The 26,044-nt window shown below is 43.6% G+C and overlaps 1 long non-coding RNA gene across 3 annotated transcripts; it reads right to left on the bottom strand.

The window, feature by feature from the left end:
- Positions 1-3,797: 3,797 nt before the first annotated feature.
- LOC147963884 (uncharacterized) lies at positions 3,798-7,355 on the bottom strand. Of its 3 annotated transcripts, none has more exons than XR_015609531.1 (4): positions 6,665-7,355; positions 6,142-6,258; positions 5,704-5,999; positions 3,798-5,613 (listed from the first exon to the last, which is right to left on the bottom strand). It is a non-coding gene; the product is annotated as an uncharacterized LOC147963884 (long non-coding RNA). The 3 variants fall into 3 exon arrangements; XR_015609530.1 differs by having other exon boundaries at positions 3,798-5,999; positions 6,665-7,014; positions 7,089-7,348; XR_015609529.1 differs by having other exon boundaries at positions 3,798-5,999; positions 6,665-7,349.
- Positions 7,356-26,044: the final 18,689 nt, after the last annotated feature.

The raw sequence follows: 26,044 nt of genomic DNA, 5'->3' as shown, positions 1-26,044 counted from the left end.
TAGGACACCCAAAACAGTTGGGTATACCTCCTGTCTCAGATCCGAAAGCAATAAGGGATTGTTTCTAGAATCGGGTTCTTTCTCGAGGAAAAGTTTCTCTCGAAAGAATTGAGTGGGAGGATGGTGGAGACTTGATGAGGTTATTGAACCGTTACTTCAACTAGTGTATAGCAGGGCACAAAGAGTTGTTCCTGTGGCACCTACACCAATTGAAGTGGAAGCTTATGATATTGATCATGAGACTTCGGATCAAGTCACTCCCAGACCTCGTAGGATGACAAGGATGCGTACTACTTCAGAGTGGTGCGTAATCCTGTCTTGGAAGTCATGTTGCTAGACAACAATGAACCTACGAGCTATGGAGAAACGATGGTGGGCCCGGATTCCGATAAATGGCTCGAGGCCATATAATCCGAGAGAGGATCCATATATGAAAACAAAGTGTAGACTTTGGAAGAACTACTTGATGGTCGTAAGGCTGTTGAGTACAGATGGATTTTAAAAGGAAGACAGACAATGATGGTAAGTGTCACCATTGATAAAGCTCGACTTGTCGTTAAGGTGTTTCCCGACAAGTTCAAGGAGTTGACTACGGTGAGACTTTCTCACTCATAGGGATGCTAAGAGTCTGTTGGAATTATATTAGCGATTACTGCATTATTTATGAAATCTTGCAGATAGGATGTCAAAAAACATTGTTTCCTCGACGATTTTCTTGAGGAAAGGTTGTATGTGATACATCCGGAAGGTTTTGTCAATCCTGAAAGATGCTAATAAGTATGCAAAGCTCCAGCAATCCTTCTGAGGACTGGAGTAAGCATCTCGGAGTTGGAATGTACGCTTTGATGAGATGATCAAAGATTTTGGGTTTATACAAAGTTTATGAGAAACTTGTATTTCCAAAGAAGTGAGTGGGAGCACTATAGAATTTCTAATTAGTATATGTTGTTGACATATTGTTGATCAGAAATGACGTAGAATTTCTGGAAAGCATATAGGGTTATTTGGAAAGTGTTTTTCAATGGAAAGCCTGGATTAAGCTACTTAAACATTGAGCATCAAGATCTATAAGGATAGATCAAAACGCTTAATAATACTTTCAAATGAGCACATACCTTAACATGATCTTGAAGGTGTTCAAGATGGATCAGTCAAAGAAGGAGTTCTTACCTGAGTTGTAAGGTATGAAGTTAAGACTTAAAGCTCGACCACGGCAGAATAGAGAGAAAGGACGAAGGTCGTCCCCTATGCTTAAGACATAGGCTCTACAGTATGCTATGCTGTGTACCGCACCTGAAGTGTGCCTTGCCATGAGTCAGTCAAGGGGTACAAGAGTGATCCAAGAATGGATCACATGACAGCGGTCAAAGTTATCCTTAGTAACTAGTGGACTAAGGAATTTTCTCGATTATGGAGGTGGTAAAAGAGTTCGTCGTAAAGGGTTACGTCGATGCAAGCTTAACACCTATTCGGGTAGCTCTGAGTAGAGATACCGGATACGTATAATGGAGCAACAATTTAGAATAGCTCCAAGTAGAACAGTTATTTGGAATAGCTCCAAATAGAACGTGGTAGCTACATCTAGGAGATGACATAGAGATTTGTAAAGCACACACGGATCTGAAAGGTTCAGACCCGTTGACTATAACCTCTCTCACAAGCAACATGAACAAACCTAGAACTCATTGAGTGTTAATCACATAGTGATGTGAACTAGACTACTGACTCTAGTAGACTCTTGGGTGTTAGTCACATGGCGATGTGACCTGTGAGTGTTAATCACATGGCGATGTGAACTAGATTATTGACTCTAGTGCAAGTGGGAGACTGTTGGAAATATGCCCTAGAGGCAATAATAAATTAGTTATTATTATATTTCCTTGTTCATGATAATCGTTTATTATCCATGCTATAATTGTATTGATAGGAAACTCAGATACATGTGTGGATACATAGACAACACCATGTCCCTAGTAAGCCTCTAGTTGACTAGCTCGTTGATCAATAGATGGTCACGGTTTCCTGACCATGGACATTGGATGTCGTTGATAACGGGATCACATCATTAGGAGAATGATGTGATGGACAAGACCCAATCCTAAGCCTAGCACAAAGATCGTGTAGTTCGTATGCTAAAGCTTTTCTAATGGCAAGTATCATTTCCTTAGACCATGAGATTGTGCAACTCCCAGATACCGTAGGAATGCTTTGGGTGTACCAAACGTCACAACGTAACTGGGTGACTATAAAGGTGCATTACAGGTATCTCCGAAAGTGTCTGTTGGGTTGGCACGAATCGAGACTGGGATTTGTCACTCCGTGTAAGCGGGGAGGTATCTCTGGGCCCACTCGGTAGGACATCATCATAATGTGCACAATGTGATCAAGGAGTTGATCACGGGATGATGTGTTACGGAACGAGTAAAGAAACTTGCCGGTAACGAGATTGAACAAGGTATAGGGATACCGACGATCGAATCTCGGGCAAGTACAATACCGCTAGACAAAGGGAATTGTATACGGGATTGATTAAGTCCTTGACATCGTGGTTCATCCGATGAGATCATCGTGGAACATGTGGGAGCCAACATGGGTATCCAGATCCCGCTGTTGGTTATTGACCGGAGAACGTCTCGGTCATGTCTGCATGTCTCCCGAACCCGTAGGGTCTACACACTTAAGGTTCGATGACGCTAGGGTTATAAAGGAAGCTTGTTTGTGGTTACCAAATGTTGTTCGGAGTCCCGGATGAGATCCCGGACGTCACGAGGATTTCCGAAATGGTCCGGAGGTAAAGATTTATATATAGGAAGTCCTATTTCGGCCATCGGGACGAGTTTCAGGGTCATCAGTATTGTACCGGGACCACCGGAAGGGTCCCGGGGGCCCACCGGGTGGGGCCACCTATCCCGGAGGGTCCCATGGGGTGAAGTGGGAAGGGATCCAGCCCAAAGTGGGCTGGGGCGCCACTTCCCCTAGGGCCCATGCGCCTAGGGTGAAGGGGGAACCCTAAGGAAGAGTCCCAAGGAGGGAAGGCACCTGCTAGGTGCCTTGGGGGGGAGGGAAACCTTCCCTGGCCGCCGCCCCCTAGGAGATTGGATCTCCTAGGGCTGGCGCCCCCCCGGCCCTCCTATATATAGTGGGGGAGATAGAGGGCAGCCATACCTATGCCTTTGGTGCAGCCCCTCCCTCTCTCCCAAGTCCTTCTCCTCTTCTGCGGTGCTTGGCGAAGCCCTGCAGGATAGCCACGCTCCTCCATCACCACCACGCCGTTGTGCTGCTGCTGGATGGAGTCTTCCTCAACCTCTCCCTCTCTCCTTGCTGGATCAAGGCGTGGGAGACGTCACTGGGCTGTACGTGTGTTGAACGCGGAGGTGCCGTTCGTTCGGCACTTGGTCATCGATGATTTGGATCACGACGAGTACGACTCCATCAACCCCGTTCACTTGAACACTTCCGCTTAGCGATCTACAAGGGTATGTAGATGCACTCTCCTTCCCCTCGTTGCTAGTTTCTCCATAGATAGATCTTGGTGACACGTAGGAAAATTTTGAATTTCTGCTACGTTCCCCAACACAAATCACCTCAAGTCCTTGTATGGTAGAAAAATGCATGAACAAAAATAAGATGAAAATGAAAAAAGAAGAGCTGGAAGTAGCCTTGAACATGTTGAGACCTTGCACTTGCTGCACAAAGAAGAGAGGTAAATCTGAAAGAAAAAGTGTCAAACACATTAGACGATAAGAAAACAAGGAATAAATGTTTGTATATTTCACATATACTATAGTAGCCACAAACATTTTTATCGATCAGAAATTTAGTAGAATATTAAAGCCCAACAGAAAAAAGAAGTATTGAAGCACATACGTCCCAAGCTAATGCAGTTGTGCACTGTACTACTCATCTAGATGCTAGCAGCGGCAAAAAGCACACACGCCATCAACATCCCAACCAGCAGAAGTGGCATCCCAGCAATTCATTCACACTCGACCATATGAAACAACTCACACGACTTTACAGAATAAAATCTATGAGATAGTCTGGAAGGCCCTATGTATAGTGCTGTTGGAGAAATCCTGCACCTCAAAGATGCCGTGTATTAAAAGTAAAAGGCATACGCTTGACACATGACCAGCGTAGCGGCAAGATCATCATCCCAAAGCTCCGACACAGGGTGCACGGCTAACTTTGCAACACAAAATATTTCGCTCTCGGACACCAACGAAATAATCCTTCCAGCCTCATTTGCATTTCTAGGCTCTCATGTTCTCCCACACCAGGAGGACCTCCGTGAAGCTCTCATTCTGGAAGGTGAAGAGATACATTGCCAATTTATCCCCGTGGTTTATCATCAGAAAGAAAAACGTCAGTAAGAACAGTACTGAATAATATATGCATCATGCATCTTTGCTAGCTACCTCGGCATCAACTTGACAGACAGACACAATTGCAAATGAGGCTACCGAAGCTAATATTCTGATTACCGAAATGATGGTTTTTTCTATGCACATGCCGTCATGTTGTGGTGTGAATTACAGAAAATGCTTGCTCCCAAGAAAATAAAGAATCTTAGTCAAAACAGGAAACTATTGCTGACATTTTTTAAAATTCAGAGGCACTCATGTAACCCTTAAGTAAATTGTTTTGTTTTCCCATTCTCTTTTTCAAATGCATCAAGACATTAAGCTTCAATGTTTTCTCAAGAGGAAAAAAGGAAGACTGCCCCAACCCATAACTAATAAAATGCTATATAGTTTCAGAAACCCAGTGAACAGATCCTGTGATGAGATTGGGATATACTAATATCCTGATCAGTAACACAACATGACTTTTTTGAACAAACACGACCATATATCAGCAACATCCTGCGATCCAACACAAAAATATTCAGAAACAAAATCTCTAGGTAGTCGACAAGCAAGCACCTACAGTTCTTCACAAAGGATCTCAAATTCTCAATTGACCTTTGCACTGCAAGCAAACATGATTTCATAACGAGGCATGATAAAAAACTATCGTGTTACTAAATCTGAGTTCTTGAATCTGTAGGAACAATAGCATTACACATTTTCATGGTCAAATATAAAATACTCTTGCTAACAGGGAAGTCCGAGATTTTCAATCAGGTTCCATCTCCAAAGTGGTCTCAAAAGATGATTAGAATGCCCGTCAAACACTACTAAATAAGTGAGAAAATCAAGAACAACAGTACAACACCCATTCTATCATTTAATCCGAAACAAGCACATCCAAACAAGTGTAATTATATTGCCAGCAGAAAAACTATCTGCCAGGTTTTTAACAGAATAATTTCTTCATCAGATCAGTCCCAGCTGCAAGTAACTGCACTGTAGCACACTATTTTTTCACTTGATTTAACTTCAGGGATATAATTTTGGTGAGAAGTTCAACTTTTACAGATCATTTTACAATTTTTTTATATAATTACAAATGAAGCTTCTTAATTATGCTCAATCGAATATGCTGAACTACCCAAAGTCCTCAACTAATGAAACGATATTGTTTCAGAAGCATTTCAAAATTTCTTCCTTAATCCAATAAGTATCCCAAGTGAACATGATGTCTCGTAAGAACGTTCCCTATTCAGAATGGCTGACACATGCCAAGTAATTCAGGAGACCGTAAGAAAGCAACTGAAATCAAGTGCAGAGAAAGATAACATTTGGATTGAAGGTCACTTACTTGCAAGATGTCTATACGACAACACCAACGGAGAAGCACACCACGATTGCAAGGTGCTTGTTCCGGCGAGACTCTCCGGCGGCCGGGACTGGAAAAGCTGCAGATGGATGACGAGTGGGGGCGCGTGATGACGGGGAGAGGACGGCGGCGTGGCCAGGCCGAGGTACTCATCATCTTCCTCAATGTGAATGCATGAGCGGACAGGCAGGGGCGCACAATGATGGGGTGAGGACGTCGGCATGCCAGAGGCACAATCTGCAGTTCTATGTACCATTTGCAGTGGTGCTAAAGCTTTCCTGGCAGATTTGACAAGTAACCTCACCACTCAGGTTGTGCATATGACTGATGAGAAAAAGAAGGCCATTCACAATGTTGAATGGATAGATAGCCATCCATTATCAACCAACTAACAGGAAAACACGTGAATATAGTACTAACATCCGGCATTCAATGCTGCTCCCATGATTGCAGAATGGGCAGGAAACGACCGCGTCGAGCTAGTCCATCCGCTTCCTAAGGGGGTGGCTTAGCAGACTTCTCCCCTTCCTTCAAAATCTACAAAGAGCGGTAGTTAGAATCTTTAGTTAGTTAGTATCTTCTAAAAAATACAGCAATTGTACACGCAAGGGTATCCATGTGCAGAGTAGTTCTAATTATTTTACTATAAGATAAAATGCACTAAGCTATCACACACCATTCCTTGTAAAAACAACTAAAATTTGTAACCACGCAAGATAAAGATAGCACACCAATCATACACAAATCATCATCCACAAGATGGAATCTATGAACACAACAACATGCATGATCCTGCTATGGACACCAGGGGCGGATCTGACCCAGACATTGTGAAGATCCCATCTCTACGGCCTAGTGGTATTGATTGATTATATTCAATAAGAAAGAGAACTGATGTTGCGGTGGATGAGAACAAACAACCTAGCTAGCTGCTCATGCATACCTTCTTTGAGGGGAACCTGATGACCGGATGAAGACTGGGACAGGGAGGAGATGACAGCAGGACGTCTTGGGGTCCGAGGAAGAAGGGAGAAGGTGACGGGGTCTGTCCCCGGGAAGCGGGGGGAAGGGGGTCCGGATCGAGGCGGTGGCGGCGGCTGCAGCCCGCACGTAGATCCACACCCCGGCGTTGGAGGAAAACAACTCATGAGGAAGTCCTACCTGCGCTCAATGCACAAGACCACCACTGCCAGGCTCACCGACCTTGGCCTCGCCAGCGCCTCCAATGGCTTCCACGCCGCCGAGCTCGGGCCCATCACGGCTGCGTCCCCTGCCTCCGGTTGCCATGGCGTCCTGTAGTTTGGGAACGGAGAGAGATTAGTGAGGAGAGGGGGAGAAAACAAAGAAGGGCGTTGGGCGCGGTTGACCGGCTGAGGAGGTCGGCGGCGGCTTGCAGGAGCGCGGGCGACGACCGGAGGTGGGGTGGATCGGGGGGGGAGTGCACATGAGGAGGAGAAGGGAGGAGCGGCGGCGCCGTTTTAAGTCGACGAGCTACACATGGACGGCAGCAGGAGGTGCCAAGCGCGGTCGATGGATGGGTCACATGCACATTGCTTGCGGTAGTGTCTCGTGTCGCCTGGAGTGGCTTGATGACCTTTCCTGCAAACGGCAACCTGAGCGAGCAGGGCATGGCCCATGCGATAGCCTGCCCAGATCGTCCCTGTGATGGTAATTGGTATAGAGAGAGAGAGAGAGAGAGAGAGAGAGAGAGAGAGAGAGAGAGAGAGAGAGAGAGAGAGAGAGTTGAGAAAGACCCGTCATCCCTTTGGCCAGCTGATGAGTAAAGTAGCTGGATGGATAGATGCATAACATATGCTTGCATGTTGAGGCAAAAGCGCGTAGTACGTACCACGTCCCTCCGACGTCCTCTTCCTGCTGCAAATAGATGGTTTCTGTTTCCGGCATCGCCGGCCACAGCCATGGTCAGTAGAGTAATTCACGGTCTTCATCCTTTCACACTTTGTTGGTCGGTTGAAGCAAAAATTTCGCGGAGCCTTCCTCGTGCCCGCGTCTCCATGATTGATACAATTTGTGGACTGGACACCAGAAAACTCATAACTTGAGTTGAATATCAAAGAAACATGCTAGGAGATCCACCCATTATCAAATAAAGTACAAGAGAAAATCTTATCATACACTGTAATAATTATATGACCGCGTCCGCTCTAGAGACTTTTTCACCTAGAGCCCACACACAAAATATGATCCGATGCAAAAGCTTACAATTTGTTTATTTGGATTCAAAATGCCAAAAATGCATTTTAATTTTGAAGCTGATTAGATTTAAAAAGGCTTACAATTTGACATCATCTTTAATCAATGATTTAGTTCATGCAGAAAACAAATTGGAGTATGTAGGGTAAGTATTTTTGCGTTGTGCTTCACAAGGTACCGGTTAACAGGTACTCCCTCTGTAAACTAATATAAAAGCGTTTAGAGTACTATTTTAGTATTCTAAACTCTCTTATATTAGTTTACGGAGGGAGTATATGCAAAGTACTAGACAGAAATTGTGATATCAAGAGTAGAAGTATGATACTCCAACAAAAAAATTATCAATACTAATGTAAGTATATGCTCTAGTCTATTTTTGACGTTACATGCACAAATAAAATAATCGGTCACTAGAAACCTTATAGTTTGACTTGAATGTCTAAGAAAAATCCTAGGAGATCCACAAATTAAAAAGTACACCTTTTGTCAAATTTGGTGGGGCTTTTTCACTTATCTACTAAAGCCATAGTATGAGCCCATGGAAACTTTAATATTTTCTTGATCACATTTAGGTTATTCCCTTTTTAATGAAAAATCCAAAAATGTACTTTAAACCCAAAATGTAACGAGTGAGACCTAAAAAACCATAAATTTGGCATTATCTCTAATATATACTTTCTCTGTACCAAAATATAAGACGTTCTTGCCGTTCATTTAAACTGCGAAAACGTCTTATATTTTGGTACGGAGCGGGTATTTTATTTCATGTAGAGAAAGGTTGGAGCATTCTTGCAAAGTGCTTCACAAGCTACTGCTTTTTAGTTATATGCAAAGTACTAAAAACAAATAATGAGATGATGAGTGGCAGTATGATGTTAAATTCAGCACTAGTACTGGGTAAAAGCAGGGCTCACAGCGCTCACATGAACCCCAAAAATATTCTGAGAAAACACAAGCTACTGCTTTTTAGTCACTTACCATCCCCATCTGACGTGTGGTTTTCAATTATTATTATTATTATTATTATTATTATTATATTTTGCGTGGAAGTTTTCAATTATTTTTTGAACTGTATGATTTCCACCTGAGTTCACCCCTTGATTATATCTGTTTTGGACAATGTAGGTTTTGATGAAGTGGCATCCACATGCACTATCTCGAGCCTGAACAGCTAGTCGTGACATGTCTGATTTGATTTTTCACTTTTGTTTATCTTGGCAGTGACTTGCTTGCAGGAAGAAAAAAGAGGGAGAGAGAGAGAGAGAGAGAGAGAGAGAGAGAGAAGGTGGTGGGCGTGAGAGCGGGACCCGTCGTTCCTTTTCCCAGCTTAGTACGTACTAGCACCATGGAGATAGAACAGATGCTTGCATGGTTGAGTCAAAAGCGCTACCAGACTACCACACCGCGTCTTCTTCCTGCTGCAAATAGGTGGTTTCCATTTTCGGCCACAGCCATGGCTAGTGCTCCTAGCTGAGCCGTTGAAGTAGAAATTTCGCGGAGCCTTCCTTTCACGCTTTGCTGGTCAGTTGAAGCAGAATTTTCGCGGAGCCTTCCCCGCGCCCACGTCTTCCTAGCTGAGCCGTGATAGAAAATGATTCAACTAAGCTAGTGTCCTGTTGATCCATGGTAGACTTAATTAGGCTAATTTCTTGTGCCTTCCTATCGAAGATCTTGGACACTTTCCATCCTTGGGATTTACTCCCTCCGTTCCCAAATATAAGTCTTTCTAGAGACTTCAACAAGTGACTACATACGGAGCAAAATCAGTGAATCTACATTCTAAAATTTGTCTACATACACTCGTATGTTGTTGTCCATTTAAAATGTCTAAAGAACTTATATTTAGGAACGGAGGGAGTATATATCTGCTCGAGTATGATTGTTGAGCATCTTATAGATGATGCATATGCATTAGTAATTGTTGCCACCGCCACCATATGCACCCAACCAAAACCAAGCGTTTAATTTCTTCTTGCCAGTCAATTACAATTATTATTATTATATGATAATATATATTTATTAATATTTTTTTCATACAGAGCAATGAGTTAATATCAAGTTGGAACAAATTACACTAAATCCTAAGAAGCAATTGAAATATTTCGTAAGCACATAGCCAAAATGCTACACCGAAGCAATCAAGAACAACAAAGACATCAATATCAACAACAATGATTAGCATGATACGGTTTCCGGAGGAGCAAAGCACAAGCGCTGTTATTGCCAAATCCAACTAGCTATATCATGAGTGCTATAATCCTAGCAATTTTTCATAGTGTCTAGATAAAGTGTCTCCTGTGATTCCTTGTAAGAACTCGTAACTTGTTTTTTAAAGTACTAAAATTCTCAGAACATTTCCCCAGGCAGCTGGAAAAACAATAGGAACTTCCGGGAATTGTCTTCTTATCCTACACTACCAGTCCGTCCAAGAAAAAAGTTCCGGACAGAAAGGCTTTGGATGGTTAAAAGTCAAAAGGAGCTCCCATATGCTGAAGTGCAGCAGCCTGAACACGTAGAATTTCTAAAGATAAGCAAACTTACCCTGACTACTGCCTTCTTTTCATGAAAAATAATACTGATTAATTACCCCCCTTATGTTTTAGCGGAGCACCCCCTGGTATTACGAGAAAGAGCTAGTACTCTACGTAGTCATTTTGAAATATTTATTTGTTTGTTTAGAGAAATTTGACGCGCGCGCGCGCGCACACACACACACACACACACACACACACATATATATATATATATATATATATGCACCGTCCTTCAAATAATATATGTACGGAAAGAAGTATTGCATCAGGAAACGAGAAAAATATTGAACTGTATAGATTAATACTAAGCCCCTAGGTGCATGGTTCACCTATACCTACTTATAGAGGACCACCAAATCAACTACTGGATGTTTTGCATTTTGTGAGATGATGTAGATTATTTGTCTCTACTCTGGTGAATCTGTCATTTATTTTTAATATACAATAAAAAGATTAAACCTATCTAATTACAGAGGACCACAAAATCAACTAATGGATGCTTTGCATATTATTTTATTTTTGCGGGGAGGATGCTTTCCATTTTTGAGATTTTCTAGATTATTTGTCTCAGATGCAGAACAGATGCTTGGCACGTTGCGGCAAAAGCGCGTAGTACCTATGTACCACGTCCCTCCGATGTCCTCTTCCTGGCAAATAGGTGGTTTACGTTTCCGGCCATAGCCATGGCCAGTAGAGTAATTCCTGGCCTCCATCCTTTCACGCTTGTTCGTTGGTTCAAGCAGGAATTTCACAGAGCCTTCCTCGCGTCTGCGTCTCTATGATTGATCTTGATTGCACTATTTTCTTCTACAGATTTATTTATTTAAACAAGAGAAAGATTAACCTAAAGCAGAAATATGACTTTGGGAGGTCTATTTTGTGAAGAGGGGTCACAAACCTAGAGGGATCGAGGCTGAAACAGGAGAGTGCAACCACTAGCAGGTGTCATTCTTCTATATAGAATACAAGTACAAGTTTACGTGCGGTTCTTCAACCATCGGTTCACATCTCTTTTCCCTTCCACGGGCGCATTGCAAGATGTGGTGCTCTTTCAACAATCCATCCATAGTCTGCAAGTTCGCTGTGCCATTCTTCAACCATGGGTTCACATCTCTTTTCCCTTCCGCCGGTGCATGGCAAGACGTGGTGCTTGTTTAGCAATCCATTCAATAGTATGATACATATGTACGATCCCTATAATAGATGTCAATGTTTATTATCCCCAAAAAACAGGTAGGTAACAACAGGCCATGCAGTAAATAAACAGACACAAACAAGTTATTACCTGTTGCGAAGGCAAGAAGTCAGGATTGGCAAGATTCAAACATATCTTGGAATCATAACTTACCGCGAGCAAGAGAAAATGTTGCAACACCGATGATTCTAATGATTTTTGGTGATGTTACAATGATTTCCAGGTAACTTTTAGCTGAGGCGTGACAGAAAATGATTCAACACCCAATGGTGCCGAAGTGTTGATCATTTGTTCTCTCTCTCTCTCTCTCTCTCTCTCTCTCTCTCTCTCTCTCTCTCTCTCTCTCTCTCTCTTCTTTAGGCCTCTAGTCTTGATAGAAAAAAAAATTACAGTGATATATTTTTCCATCTCATTTCCCCAACTACTTTTTATTATACATTTTTTTGTGCTGAGAGGCCAACACAAGTGCAAAACAATCGCAACTTCATCAGTCCTACTACTTTGACCATTGTCCAAATTATCTTAGTTTTGGAGTTTACAAACCAAGACTAAATTCAATCATTAGATGAAGCAGAAGCTGCGAAAAGAGCATACATTTGGCTCGAAAGGCTGTTCAAAGATCACAACTGACTTCATTTTCGCCACAAACTATGTTTGCATTAGAAGGTCTGAAACGCAGGGCCGACAGGTTTTGATACATGAATATTTATTCCTGAAATTGTTGCAAGTAAGCCTATTTGTGAAAAGAGTCCTACTACTTTCCCTGAAAAGCTTTTGCAACAGGCCTTGTATACTTCATTTACTATCCGGATCGTCGGATGCCATCGAAAGATTGGAGAAAATGGTGGAAGGAGGAGATGGGGAGTGGTGGATTGGTGTGCTTCTTGCCTGGTGTCTGGCCTAGTTTATATAGAGGGTGGACAGGAGGAGCCTGCCCGGTGTTGTGTTTAATGTTGATCCGCTCGTGAACGGGCGTGTGGCCGGAGTAGGTTTTTCGGGTTCCACACGGGTTCAATGGAGGCGTTTGAATGTGGCAAGGAGGCGTGTTCAGTCGGGCATGCAGCGGGTGGCGCCCTTGGTCGGCGCGCCGCTTCAATGGCAGAGGCAGTGAGTGGTCGCGAGTGCCTTGAGCCGCTTTTAATGTAGAGCGGCGCGCTCTACAACTGCATGAATTCTCGCAAACCTCTCCACATTAGAAACAAGTTTGGGAGCAGTCCGGATTCTCGCAAACCTCTCCACGTTTGTCTCCGCTTTGCGGGAGAAAACGGGTCCGGATCGCGGCGCGGACTAAAACATGCCCATATTGGATGGCTTCTACGGTCCGAATAGCGTGGTCCAAACGGATGCAGGCCGTTTATGGGTCTGCTTGGAGATGCCCCGATAATAAAAGAGTTTCATTCATTGTAGTGAAGTGAAACACGTACGTACTACGTGTGTTGCTAGGCCGCGGAGTGGCAACGCGCGTTGATCAGTCACCGTGCCCCGAGCGATCGATGGATGATCACATGCATATTGAGGTGAAGTGAAATACGTACGTACTACGTGTGATGGTGATTGGTGAACACCCGTCATCCCTTTGGCCAGTTGATGAGTAAAGTGGCTGGATGGATAGAGCCAGAACATATGCTTGCATGTTCAGGCAAAAGCGCGTAGTACGTACCACGTCTCTCCGACGTCCTCTTCTCGCTACAAATAGGTGGAGGTGGTTTCCGTTTCCACAGCGATGGCCAATGCTCCATGCCTTGCCCGAGTAGAGTAATTCATCGTCTCCATCCTTTCACACTTTGTTGGTTGGTTGAAGCAGAAATTTCACGGAGCTTTCCTCACACCCGCGTCTCCACTATTGTTCAAATTTGTTGACTGGACATTAGAAAACTCGTAGTTTAAGTTCAATATCAAAGAAACATCCTAGGAGGTCCACCCGTTATAAAAGCAAAGTAGAAAAAAAAACTTTTATCACACATTGTGAGACTTTTTCACCTAGAGCCCACACACAAAATACGAGCCCATGCAAAAGTTTATAATTTGTTGATCACATTAGGTTCGTTTCTATTCTTTGGTTGAAAAATGCAAAGAATGCATTTTTAATCTTAGAAACTAGCAAATGGGATCTAATAAAGCTTACAATTTGAAATTATCTTTAATCAATGGTTTAGTTCATGCAGAAAAAAAATCTGGAGTATGTTGGGTAAATATATTTGCATTGGGCTTCACAAGGTACCGGTTTTTAGGTATATGCAAAGTTCTAGAAAGAAACTATGATATGAAGAGTGGAAATATTTATCAATAGTTCAATACTAATGTAAAGTGTATGTCCTAGTGTTTTTTTGAAGTTACATGCACAAAGAAAATAGTTGGTCACTAGAAACATTATAGTTTCACTTTAAGTCTAAGAAACATTCTACCAATTACAAAGAAAAGTACAAGCACACTTTCATCAAATCTCGTGAGCTTTTTCACCTATCTCCTAAAGTCATAGCATGAGCCCATGGAAAATTTAACAATTTGTTGATCACATTTAGGTTATTTTTTATCGAGAATTGCCAAAAATGTATTTTAAACCCCAAAAGTAGCAAATAAGGTTGAAACAATATTAAACTTTCGATTATCTCTAATATGTGTTTTAGTTCAGGTGAGAATGAGATCCAAGGTAGAGATACACAAGATTGGATGGATGCCCACTGGCGCGTGACGTATGCCGCGGACCTGGCGACCGCGCGACGGATCTCGCTGGTCGACGGCGTGGTCTGGCTTCGATGCAAGGCGCTCCGGATCGTGCTGCTCGACGAGCACGGGCGCACGGTGGACGTGCGTTTCCTACGCGAGGGCGAATCGATCGAGATCGGGGGTATTCTCTCCTTCCCGTGTCATTTTGGTAGGGTTCATGACAAGATTCCGGTGGCTACGGCGGTGGCCGGACCAAGTGTGCCACCGCGCGGAGCAGAGGGGCACGGGCGCGCGGGAGCAGCCACGTTGGCTGCGGTACACGGGATGGCCGGGCGTGTGAGGACTCACTGGTTTTCCCCTACCTCGACCGCTGGACCGGGAATCCTAGGACGTGGACCGGCCCGCCTTGGGACCGATGGCCAACACGTGGTGGACGAGAGATCCGACCGCCATGGATCAGGTGACGCTAGGGTTTGCGAGAGCGAGGCAGGTATAAAAAGCACGGCCGCTCCCACCTTTCCCATTTTAGATCTCGACGAGTGCTTCTCCCACTTCTGGGATGCGCCTCCTCCGGTCAGATCTAGGGTTCATCAATCTTTCGGTTGGTGGGAAGGAAAAATTCATGGTGATACCCGTTCTTTTGCTCAAGTAGTTGCTTCCCCTCCCACTTTTCCTCCATCCAAGCAACCACAAACTAGCAGTTCCACCAAGATGAGAGGAGATGGTTTTGGTGCGGGCCGCCATGGCCGGGGAGCCGGGTGCTTCGACCGCAGTCGTGGGCGCGGCTTCGACTCCAACGTCTAGAAAAGGAAGGTGGAGACGGGGAACTCGTCGTCCACGAGGGCTTCTGGATCCGGCGAATCCGGATTCGACGGATGGGATGAAGCGGCTGACGGGAGGCAAATCGCCGCCACTCACCAGGAGAAGTGGGGTGGCTGTTGGGGAACGTAGTAATTAAAAAATTTTCCCTACGCACACGCAGGATCATGGTGATGCATAGCAACGAGAGGGGAGAGTGTTGTCTACGTATCCTCGTAGACCGTTCGCGTAAGCGTTATATCAACGCGGTTGATGTAGTCGTACGTCTTCACGATCTAACCGATCCAAGTACCGAAAGCACGGCACCTCCGAGTTCTGCACACGTTCGGTTCGATGACGTCCTCGCCTTCTCGATCCAGCAAGAGGGGCGAAGTAGTAAATGAGTTCTGGCAGCACGACGGCGTGGTGACGGTGTTGGTGAAGAACAATCTTCGCAGGGCTTCGCCTAAGCACTACGAAAACTATGACAGAGGATAAACTAGAGGGGACGGGGTTGCCGGCACACGGCTTGGTGTTTCTTGATGTTTCTTTGGTGCTAGCGCTGCCCCTCTACTTATATGTTGATCCCTGGGGGTCGAAACTAGGAGCAAAAGCCTCCTCAAAGTCGGTTTTGCCCGAAAGGCAAGAGTCCCACTCGGACTCCAGGACCAAACGCCACAATCCTTGGCGTCTGGCCCAGACGCCATGGGCCTCGGCGTCTGGCCCAGGGCCAAATGCCAGGGTCTTCGGCGTTTGGCCCCCTGGCCTTCGCAAAACTCCTTTTGCACCGACTTATAGCCCCATGGGCCTGACCCCTTGGCCAAACCATATCATCCAATATATGAATCTTTACCTACGGACCATTCCGGAGCTCCTCGTCATGTCCGTGATCTCATCCGGGACTCCGAACAACATTCGGTCACCAACATACATAACTCATATAGTACTATATTGTCAACGAACGTTAAGCGTGCGGACCCTACGGGTTCGAGAACTATGTAGACATGACCGAGACACCTCTCTGGTCAATAACCAATAGCGGGACCTGGATGCCCATATTGGCTCCTACATATTCTACGAAGATGTTTATCGGTCAGACCGCATAACAACATAGGTTGTTCCCTTTGTCATTGGTATGTTACTTGCCCGAGATTCGATCATCGGTATCTCAATACCTAGTTCAATCTCGTTACCGGCAAGTCTCTTTACTCGTTCCGTAATACATCATCCCGCAACTAACTCATTAGTTGCAATGCTTGCAAGGCTTATATTGATGTGCATTACTGAGTGGGCCCAGAGATACCTCTCCGACAATCGGAGTGACAAATCCTAATCTCGAAATATGCCAACCCAACAAGTACCTTCGGAGACACCTATAGAGCACCTTTATAATCACCCAGTTACGTTGTGAGGTTTGGTGGCACACAATGTGTTCTTCCGGTAAACGGGAGTTGCATAATCTCATAGTCATAGGAACATGTATAAGTCATGAAGAAAGCAATAGCAACAAACTAAACGATCAAGTGCTAAGCTAACGGAATGGGTAAAGTCAATCACATCATTCTCCTAATGATGTGATCCCGTTAATCAAATGACAACTCATGTCTATGGTTAGGAAACATAACATCTTTGATCAACGAGCTAGTCAAGTAGAGGCATACTAGTGACACTCTGTTGGTCTATGTATTCACACATGTATTATGTTTCTGGTTAATACAATTCTAGCATGAATAATAAACATTTATCATGATATAAGGAAATAAATAATAACTTTATTATTGCCTCTAGGGCAGATTTCCTTCAGTCTCCCACTTGCACTAGAGTCAATAATCTAGTTCACATCGCCATGTGATTTAACATCAATAGTTCACATCACCATGTGATTAACACCCATAGTTCACATCGTCATGTGACCAACACCCAAAGGGTTTACTAGAGTCAATAATCTAGTTCACATCGCTATGTGATTAATACCCAAAGAGTACTAAGGTGTGATCATGTTTTGCTTGTGAGGGAAGTTTAGTCAACGGGTCTGCTACATTCAGATTCGTATGTATTTTGCAAATTTATATGTCAACAATTCTCTGCACGGAGCTAATCTAGCTAATTGCTCCCACTTTCAATATGTATCCAGTTTGAGACTTTGAGTCATCTGCATCAGTGTTAAAACTTGCATCGACGTAACCCTTTACGATGAACCTTGTGTCACCTTCATAATCGAGAAACATATCCTTATTCCACTAAGGATAATTTTGACCAATGTCCAGTGATCTACTCCTAGATCACTATTGTACTCCCTTGCCAAACTCAGGGCAGGATATACAGTAGGTCTGGTACACAGCATGGCATACTTTATAGAACCGATGGCTGAGGCATAGGGAATGATTTTCATTCTCTCTATCTTCTGCCGTGGTCGGGTTTTGAGTCTTACTCAACTTCACACCTTGTAACACAGGCAAGAACTCCTTATTTGACTGTTCCATTTTGAACTACTTCAAAATCTTGTCAAGGTATGTACTCATTGAAAAACTTATCAAGCGTCTTGATCTATCTCTATAGATCTTGATGCTCAATATGTAAGCAGCTTCACCGAGGTCTTTCTTTGAGAAACTCCTTTCAAACATTCCTTTATGCTTTGCATAATAATTCTACATTATCTCCGATCAACAATATGTCATTTACATATACTTATCAGAAATGTTGTAGTGCTCCCACTCACTTTCTTGTAAATACAGGCTTCACCGTAAGTCTGTATAAAACTATATGCTTTGATCAACTTATCAAAGCGTATATTCCAACTCCGAGATGCTTGCACCAGTTCATAGATGGATCGCTGGAGCTTGCATATTTTGTTAGTACCTATAGGATTGACAAAACCTTCTGGTTGCATCATATACAACTCTTCTTTAATAAATCCATTAAGGAATGCAGTTTTGTTTATCCATTTGCCAGATTTCATAAAATGCGGCAATTTCTAACATGATTTGGACAGACTTAAGCATAGATACGAGTGAGAAACTCTCATCGTAGTCAACACCTTGAACTTGTCAAAAACCTTTTTGCGACAATTCTAGCTTTGTAGATAGTAACACTACTATCAGCGTCCGTCTTCCTCTTGAAGATCCATTTAATTTCAATGGCTCGCCGATCAATGGGCAAGTCAATCAAAGTCCATACTTTGTTCTCATACATGGATCTCATCTCAGATTTCATGGCCTTAAGCCATTTCGCGGAATCTGGGCTCATCATCCCTTCCTCATAGTTCATAGGCTTGTCATGGTCAAGTAACATGACCTCCAGAACAGGATTACCGTACCACTCTGGTGCGGATCTCACTCTGGTTTACCTACGAGGTTCGGTAGCAACTTGATCTGAAGTTACATGATCATTATCATTAGCTTCCTCACTAATTGGTGTAGTAGTCATAGGAACATATTTCTGTGATGAACTACTTTCCAATAAGGGAGCAGGTACAGTTACCTCATCAAGTTCTACTTTCCTCCCACTCACTTCTTTCGAGAGAAACTCCTTCTCTAGAAAGGATCCATTCTCAGCAACGAATATCTTGCCTTCGGATCTGTGATAGAAGGTGTACCCAACATTTTCTTTTGGGTATCCTATGAAGACGCACTTCTCCGATTTGGGTTTGAGCTTATCAGGTTGAAACTTTTTCACATAAGCATTGCAACCTCAAACTTTAAGAAACGACAGCTTAGGTTTCTTGCCAAACCATAGTTCATATGGTGTCGTCTCAATAGATTTAGATGGTGCCCTATTTAACGTGAATGCAGCTGTCTGTAATGCATAACCCCAAAACGATAGTGGTAGATCGGTAAGAGACATCATAGATCGCACCATATCTAATAAAGTACGGTTATGACGTTCGGACACACCATTACACTGTGGTGTTCCAGGTGGCGTGAGTAGCGAAACTATTTCACATTGTTTTAACTGAAGGTCAAACTCTTAACTCAAATATTTTACCTCTGCGATCATATCGTAGAAACTTTTATTTTCTTGTTACGATGATTCTCCACTTGACTCTGAAATTCTTTGAACTTTTCAAATGTTTCAGACTTGTGTTTCATTAAGTAGATATACCCATATCTGCTCAAATCATCTGTGAAGGTCAGAAAATAACGGTACTTGCTGTGAGCCTTAACATTCATCAGACCGCATACATCAGTATGTATTATTTCCAACATGTCAGTTGCTCGCTCCATTGTTCCGGAGAACGGAGTCTTAGTCATCTTGCCCATGAGGAATCGTTCACAAGCATCAAGTGATTCATAATCAAGTGATTCCAAAAGTCCATCAGCATGGAGTTTCTTCATGCGCTTTACACCAATATGACCTAAACGGCAGTGCCACAAATAAGTTGCACTATCATTATTAACTTTGCATCTTTTGGTTTCAATATTATGAATATGTGTATCACTACGAACGAGATCCAACGAACCATTTTCATTGGCTGTGTAACCATATAAGGTTTTATTCATGTAAACAGAACAACAATTTATTCTCTTACTTAAATGAATAACTGTATTGCAATAAACATGATCAAATCATATTCATACTCAACGAAAACACCAAATAACACTTATTTAGGTTCAACACTAATCCCAAAGTATAGGGAGTGTGCGATGATGATCATATCAATCTTGGAACCACTTCCAACACACATCGTCACTTCACCTTTAACTAGTCTCTATTCATTCTGCAACTCTCGTTTCGAGTTACTACTCTTAGCAACTGAACCAGTATCAAATACCGAGGGGTTGCTACGAACACTAGTAAAATACACATCAATAATCTGTATATCAAATATACCTTTGTTCACTTTGCCATACTTCGTATCCGCCAAATACATGGGGCAGTTCCGCTTCCAGTGACCAGTCCCTTTACAGTAGAAGCACTTAGTCTCAGGCTTAGGACCATACTTGGGCTTCTTCACTTGAGCAGCAACTTGCTTGCCGTTCTTCTTGAAGTTCCCCTTCTTCCCTTTGCCCTTTTCTTGAAACTAGTGGTCTTGTCTACCATCAACACTTGATATTTTTCTTTATTTCTACCTTCGTTGATTTCAGCATTACGAAGAACTTGGGAATCATTTCCGTTATCCCTTGCATATCATAGTTCATCACGAAGTTCTACTAACTTGGTGATGGTGACTAGAGAATTCTGTCAATCACTATCTTATCTGGAAGATTAACTCCCACTTGATTCAAGCGATTGTAGTACCCAGACAATTTGAGCACATGCTCACTGCTTGAGCTATTCTCCTCCATCTTTTAGCAATAGAACTTGTTGGAGACTTCATATCTCTCAACTCGGGTATTTGCTTGAAATATTTAACTTCAACTCCTAGAACATCTCATATGGTCGATGACGTTCAAAACGTCTTTGAAGTCCCGATTCTAAGCCGTTAAGCATGGTGCACTAAACTATCAAGTAGTCATCATATTGAGCTAGCCAAACGTTCATAACGTCTGCATCTGCTCCTTCAATAGGTCTGTCACCTAGCGGTGCATCAAAGATATAATTCTTCTGTGCAGCAATGAGGATAAACCTCAGATCACGGATCCAATCCGCATCATTGTTACTAACATCTTTCAACTTAGTTTTCTCTAGGAACATATCAAAAATAAAATAGGGGAGCTAAACACGAGCTATTGATCTACAACATAGATATGCTAATACTACCAGGACTAAGTTCATGATAAATTTAAGTTCAATTAATCATATTACTTAAGAACTCCCACTTAGATAGACATCCCTCTAATCCTCTAAGTGATCACGTGATCCATATCAACTAAACCATGTCCGATCATCACGTGAGATGGAGTAGTTTCAATGGTGAACATCACTATGTTGATCATATCTACTATATGATTCACGCTCGACCTTTCAGTCTCAGTGTTCCGAGGCCATATCTGTTATATGCTAGGCTCGTCAAGTTTAACCTGAGTATTCCGCGTGTGCAACTGTTTTGCACCCGTTGTGTTTAAACGTAGAGCCTATCACACCCGATCATCACGTGGTGTCTCAGCACGAAGAACTTTCGCAACGGTGCATACTCAGGGAGAACACTTATACTTTGATAATTGAGTGAGGGATCATCTTATAATGCTACCATCAATCAAAGCAAGATAAGATGCATAAAAGATAAACATCACATGCAACCAATATAAGTGATATGATACGGCCATCATCATCTTGTGCTTGTGATCTCCATCTCCGAAGCACCTTCATGCTCACCATCGTCACCGGCGCGACACCTTGATCTCCATCGTAGCATCGTTGTCGTCTCGCCAATCTTATGCTTCCACGACTATCGCTACCACTTAGTGATAAAGTAAAGCATTACAGGGCGATTGCATTGCATACAATAAAGCGACAACCATATGGCTCCTGCCAGTTGCCGATAACTTGGTTACAAAACATGATCATCTCATATAATAAAATTTAGCATCATGTCTTGACCATATCACATCACAACATGCCCTACAAAAACAAGTTAGACGTCCTCTACTTTGTTGTTGCAAATTTTACGTGGCTGCTACGGGTTTAGCAAGAACCGTTCTTACCTACGCATCAAAACCACAACGATAGTTTGTCAAGTTGGTGCTATTTTAACCTTCTCAAGGACCGGGCGTAGCCACACTCGGTTCAACTAAAGTTGGAGAAACTGACACCCGCCAGCCACCTTTTTGCAAAGCACGTCGGTAGAATCAGTCTCGCGTAACCGTACGCGTAATGTCGGTCCGTGCCGCTTCATCCAACAATACCGCTGAACCAAAGTGTGACATACTGGTAAGCAGTATGACTTATATCGCCCACAACTCACGTGTGTTGTACTCGTGCATATTATATCAATGCATAAAACCAGGCTCTGATGCCACTATTCGGGAACGTAGTAACTTCAAAAATTTCCCTACGCACACGCAGGATCATGGTGATGCATAGCAACGAGAGGGGAGAGTGTTGTCTACGTACCCTCGTAGACCGTTCGCGGAAGCGTTATATCAATGCGGTTGATGTAGTCGTACATCTTCACGATCCGACCGATCCAAGTACCGAACGCACGGCACCTCCGAGTTCCGCACACTCGGCTCGGTGACGTCCTCGCCTTCTCGATCCAGCAAGAGGGGCGAAGTAGTAAATGAGTTCCGGCAGCATGACGGCGTGGTGATGGTGTTGGTGAAGAACAATCTTCGCAGGGCTTTGCCTAAGCATTACGAAAACTATGAAGGAGGATAAACTAGAGGGGACGGGCTTGCCGGCACACGGCTTGGTGTTTCTTGATGTGTCATTGGTGCTAGCCCTGCCCCTTTATTTATATGTTGAGCCCTGGGGTCGAAACTTGGAGCAAAAGCCTCCTCAAAGTCGGTTTTGCCCGAAAGGCATGGGTCCCACTCGCACTCCAGGACCAAACGCCATGGGCCTCGCCGTCTGGCCCAGGGCCAGACGCCAGGGTCTCCGGCGTTTGGCTCCCTGGCCTCCGCAAAACTCCTTTTGCACCGACTTATAGCCCCATGGGCCTGACCCCTTGGCCAAACCATATCATCCAATATATGAATCTTTACCTCCGGACCATTCCGGAGCTCCTCATCATGTCTGTGATCTCATCCGGGACTCCGAACAACATTCGGTCACCAACATACATAACTCATATAGTACTATATTGTCAACGAACGTTAAGCGTGCGGACCCTACGGGTTCGAGAACTATGTAGACATGACCGAGACACCTCTCTGGTCAATAACCAATAGCGGGACCTGGATGCCCATATTGGCTCCTACATATTCTACGAAGATCTTTATCGGCCAGACCGCATAAGAACATACGTTGTTCCCTTTGTCATCGGTATGTTACTTGCCCGAGATTCGATCGTCGGTATCTCAATACCTAGTTCAATCTCGTTACCGGCAAGTCTCTTTACTCGTTCCGTAATACATCATCCCGCAACTAACTCATTAGTTGCAATGCTTGCAAGGCTTATAGTGATGTGCATTACTGAGTGGGCCCAGAGATACCTCTCCGACAATTGGAGTGACAAATCCTAATCTCGAAATACGCCAACCCAACAAGTACCTTCGGAGACACCTGTAGAGCACATTTAAAATCACCCAGTTACGTTGTGACGTTTGGTGGCACACAAAGTGTTCCTCCGGTAAACGGGAGTTGCATAATCTCATAGTCATAGGAACATGTATAAGTGATGAAGAAAGCAATAGCAACAAACTAAACGATCAAGTGCTAAGCTAACGGAATGGGTCAAGTCAATCACATCATTCTCCTAATGATGTGATCCCGTTAATCAAATGACAACTCATGTCTATCGTTAGGAAACATAACCATCTTTGATCAACGAGCTAGTCAAGTAGAGGCATACTAGTGACACTCTGTTTGTCTATGTATTCACACATATATTATGTTTCCGGTTAATACAATTCTAGCATGAATAATAAACATTTATCATGATATAAGGAAATAAATAATAACTTTATTATTGCCTCTAGGGCATATTTCCTTCATGGGGGCGATGCGGATCTGGGATCATCGCTTGGCGCTGCCGATGCGAGCGGGAAGCATGCTGCTCCTGCTCGGCAAGAGCGTCGTGGGGGAGGGGATCGCGTTCAACGTGCTCCTGGGAGGAACCCTACGCCACCGCGTGCCCGTGATCCTGCTGCGGAAACTAGTAATATCAATCCTTCTCGTGAGCCTTGTCAGATTTGCAACTTGTTGGGTCATGTTACTGCTAGATGTCCTCAAGCTATCCGCGTTAGATGTAAGAAGAAGGGGCATCTTGCCATTGTTTGCTTTGAATTTCTTCCTCGGGAATATGTGCCCGCGATGTGTGATTTTCAAGCCAAGGGGCAAGGATTTCATTACATCCCTGATTTCAGTGTAGATAGACAGGATAGAGAGAATATTTTCAACATTGTTGTCACTATTGTAGAGGGCTCTGCTCCTACTAAGGATATGAGCATGAGCTTAGTGTTTATGTGGGGCAAGGGTGGCATTGTTCTGCTAGGTTTTTTGCTCCTCAAAAATTTGTGATGAGGATGCCTAATCCTAGGGAAGTAGATCGGGCTCTGTTTGTGGAAAATGTGAGGCTGAAACAATGCAATTTCAGTGTTAGGTTTTCCCCCTTGTCTGAAGACATTAATTCTAATGGATTATTGGAGGTCGCATGGGTTAGGATTGGGATAATCCCTTCTAATTAACAAAAGATGTGATAAGACTGTTCCATATGTTGGGGGCCTGGTGGGGATCACTTTGGAGGTGGATATGTCTACCATAAATCGTCCCTCTTCAGTCAGAGCCAAGATTGGCTATAGGCTGGTGGATAAACTCCCCAGCTCAGCTGAGGGGGTGCTGGGGGGTTGTTTTTACAGATTTACTTATGAGGTTGAGGAGATTTTGGTCAAAACCCTGTTGTGGAGGATGTTAATGCTCATATCTCCAATAATGAACCTGCTAAACATGACCCAACTCCAAGAGAAAACGAGATGATCCAAAAGACGGTGATAGTCGTTCTGATTCCCCTGATCATGGCAAAAGTGGTACTTCTCGTGGTGGCAAAACCTGTCGTTCGCTGCCAGTTGAGAATGAGATATCTGCCTCCTCTGAATGTGAGGTGGACGGATCTCTGCTCATCGAAACTTTGGCTAGAGAGAAGGGTGTGTATGATCTGGAGGATGCACATGGTGCCTCGAGCTGGCTGGCGACAGTCGGCCCAACTGTGATCCCGGAAAATGTGATACCTGGGTCTGATTCTCACAAAGTGCAGGCAAAAAACAATTCTGTGGTTAATCGCAGTCTATCATATGTTGCGGCTGTTACTAATATTACTCAGGTTGTGGAGGTTGATGGTGAGGTGGACCCGAAGATGAAGATATCTACTGATTATGTGGTTCAACTCCCTTCACCTGACCGTAATGAGGAGATCATACTCACTCCACCACCTGCCCCAGAAGGCGTACACAGATTCAGCAAGCGTAACGCTCGAGGCATGTAGGAAAATGTGGAAGCTAGAGCTGTGAGGATGTCCAATGAGAAATATGTGGCAGGTAACAAACCAAACCTGAACAAAAATTCTTTCGCATTTCTTTCTGATAATGATTTAATGATAAGGGCTTTTAAACTGGGGGTCTGTATCCCGGACAATGACTTTACTTACATTGATGTGCTTCGTGAGTTGGAAAAAGTCAGAGGGAACCTAGAAGAAAAGAATAGTATAGAGGACAATAGGCAGGGCGATGATGATGACATTATTGTCACTAATGGGCTGAGGAAGAAAGCTCTTGTCAACCTTGAATGGTTAGAACAAGATGAAACTATAAATGAACAATGCTCTGCTGGTAGATCCAATAAGAAAAAGCAACGCAGATCTGCGGTTAAGCTCTCTAGGCCTGTGACTAGTAGCCAAAAGAAGAAGAACTCCATAGGGGATGAATTCTGTAACCCTACATTGCCTCCTGGTAGGGTTACTAGGGCTCAGCATCATAAAAAACGTTCTAAATGAAAGGTGTCATATGGAATTCCAGGGGGGTAGGCAAGAAGGGAATGGCCACTTGCCTCTCTGATATGATCATTGACCATTATGTGGATTTTCTGGGTCTGCAAGAGACCATGAAAAGAAACTTCACTCCTGGATGTTTGAGGAAAATTGATCCCTTTAATATCTTTAGTTGGAACTGGATTCCCTCTGTTGGGAAGGCCGGGGTATCTTATGTGGTATTAGAAATGATAACCTGGATATTGTCTCCTGTGATAAGGGCAAATATATCTTACAGCTAGTGCTGTATGATAAGAAAAAGAAAATCAATTGGGGTTTGTTAATAGTCTATGGGTCTGCTCATGAGGAATTTAAGGAAGAATTCGTTAGTGAGCTTGCTACAATGTGTGGCTG

This window comes from Triticum urartu, chromosome 6A (genome assembly GCF_056163025.1).
Source record: "Triticum urartu cultivar PI428250 chromosome 6A, HENAU_Tu73, whole genome shotgun sequence".
NCBI lineage: Eukaryota > Viridiplantae > Streptophyta > Magnoliopsida > Poales > Poaceae > Triticum > Triticum urartu.
This window is presented reverse-complemented; position numbering and strand designations above follow the sequence as displayed.